The sequence below is a fragment of the Otolemur garnettii genome, unplaced genomic scaffold (genome assembly GCF_000181295.1).
Source record: "Otolemur garnettii isolate 467f Iridium unplaced genomic scaffold, OtoGar3 scaffold00315, whole genome shotgun sequence".
Classification (NCBI taxonomy): Eukaryota; Metazoa; Chordata; class Mammalia; order Primates; family Galagidae; genus Otolemur; species Otolemur garnettii.
Genome location: NW_003852710.1, coordinates 56,471 through 58,931, shown reverse-complemented (window position 1 = coordinate 58,931; position 2,461 = coordinate 56,471). Strand labels below are relative to the sequence as shown.

General features: G+C 40.8%; 1 pseudogene; it reads right to left on the bottom strand.

Moving 5' to 3' along the window:
• Positions 1 to 583, bottom strand: part of LOC105888369 — a 931-nt pseudogene extending 348 nt beyond the window's left edge.
• Between the last annotated feature and the right edge of the window lie 1,878 nt (positions 584 to 2,461).

Below are 2,461 nucleotides of genomic sequence, written 5' to 3'. Positions count from 1 at the left end.
ATCTGGTATCAGAACAGGAGAGATTAGTCAAGGTTCCAAAATCACAGAAGAAATGAGGGATGACATTGGGGCCACAGAAGGATAGCTGGGAAAGCATTATAACTGGGACCACCATGAGGAAGAAACCCAAAGTTAGACAGGCAGTGATCAGGAGGAAACACATCCTTGGGTTCATGATGGTAGGGTAATACAGAGGCTTGCAAATGGCCAGGTATCGATCTAAGGACATGACAGTCATGAGGAAGAAAATTGTTGCCCCAAGAAATAAGAAAGAAAAAGCTTGTGTGAGACAAGCAGTAAAGGGAATTCCTTGCCTTCCTAAAAGAAAGATGACCAGCAGTTTAGGAATAACTGTGGTGGTAAAACAGCATTCACAGGAGGAGAAACTGCTGAGTAAAATGTACATTGGTGTGTGGAGGCGATGGTCAGCCCAGGTGATGGAGATGATGAGGGTGTTTCCAGTGAGGGAGGCCAGGTACGCCAGCAGGTGCACCAGGAACAGAATGTTCCCCAAGTGCTGGACAGCAGGAAACCCCTCCAGAATGAACTCCTGGAGTGTTGTTTTATTCCTCACTTCCGCCATCACTGGCTTTTCATTTCACCAATCAACTTATAGTGAGATTTTTGTAGTATCATGAATAAAGAATGAAGAACTTCAATTTACTTACATATAAAATAGCATAGGTATGGCAGTTGGACTTTATTATTTTTAAACTTTATATTTCATATGTAGTTTCTGTCTATTGTTAATTAAAAATAAGTGATTTAATCTATGAATAATTTTGTATTACATGCAGCTTAAACTACTGGATCAATGAGAACTGTCATGTAGCTCAGTCTTCTTAAAAGAAAGCGATTTTAACAATGTCTGTTATTTTCCTATGTAGTCCATTTTCAAGCAGAAAAGGAAATTCTTCTTTTAGTTATGTATCTAATCATGCAACATGTTTTTGGGAAGATGCCAGTCATATCGTGCAGCACCAAAATGAATACAGCAAAAGGAAATTTGTAACTAGAAAAGAACTTATGGTCATAGAAATCTGTCATGCCACAACAAAAAATATGTTCCTTCATCATGTCTTAGGGTTTGTTTCAATATTTGAGGCCATACTATCATTAGTAAGAACATTTTCTATGGCCCCAATTGCAGCTTTTTCAAGTCAGTTGGATTAGAAGGGTCACAGACCCAGTCTAATCAGATTGTTGGAGACTCATCCCAGGCCACTTTGATCTAGAACCTGAGATCAGTCAGTAAAAGTAGAGCATTTTCTCCTCATCCCATGTGAAGTGGTCAGTTCAGAGGAGGAGCTGTGTCTTCTGACTCTTCCATCCAATGAGTTAAGAACTGCCTATCAGAAGACAGACAGTGGGATTATATGACTTGATTCCAAAAATTATTTTCTGATTCATTCTCCCTCATCTTGTCCGCCTAAGAAAAATAAATGTTCTCTTTCACCCTTTACATTCACAAACATCTCATACATGAACCTTTGTCATTCTGGTCATCTAGCATTCACCTCAGATCTCTGAACTAGCTGCCTGATTTAGCCAAGCCTTACACCTTACAAGAGTAAGCCAAGCCTTACTCTTTTTATTGTGTAAGACTAGCTTAAAGAGGACCAGACTTTGCTTTGGTTCTCAACAAAGGAATAGCAAGATGATCTTGTTTCCTTAAGACCACATCCTAACCCACATGCAGCTCACAGCAACCAGAACTCTAGCCCCTGCTCTCTCCAGCCTCCAAAATCCAAGATGCTACTCTAAAAAATTGGAAATGTAAGAAAATAAATACTTGCATTTTAGATGTCTTGATTTGTCCCCGAGAAAAGTGCAACGTGTGCATCATGTCTGCTAAACAACCTTCTTCAATGAATCCAGAGCTCTCCAAAATTTGATTAAACAAAAGTGATAGTTCCATGGCCATCTTACCTGGTGAAATCCTGGGGAAAAAAGAAGAGCACACACTTCCCCAGTGTTCTGCTACAACCTAGCAATGAGTTTACTAGTTTACTAGAATGGAATTCTAATAAGCTTTCATACTCTTCTTGCAGGCTTCAAGTCTCACAGGTCACCACCCTATTCCTACTCCTGCTTCTGTTCCAGCCAGCACCATCAGGAGATCCTACTTGCTAGGAAAATACTCCAGGGCAGGGCAGAAGACAACAGCTTCTTCACTCAAACCGGTCCATTGTACATGGGTAGTGTTTCTCTAAAATGCATTCCAGGGCATGTGGTTTACCACTCCCCTTCTCCAGACTGTAAGGGTACCCACATCATTGAAAGCAGGAATGAAAGTGGTATAAATTTGCCTCATCATATGTTTAGCATTGAATTGTCTCTTAACACCAATTGGGATCCACCAGGACCAGAGGAGAAAAATCAGACACAACAGACCTCATTAGGAGAGGGTAGAACAAAGCCATCTAGAGACCAGTGTCCCTTCAGATCCCAAGTGGCCACC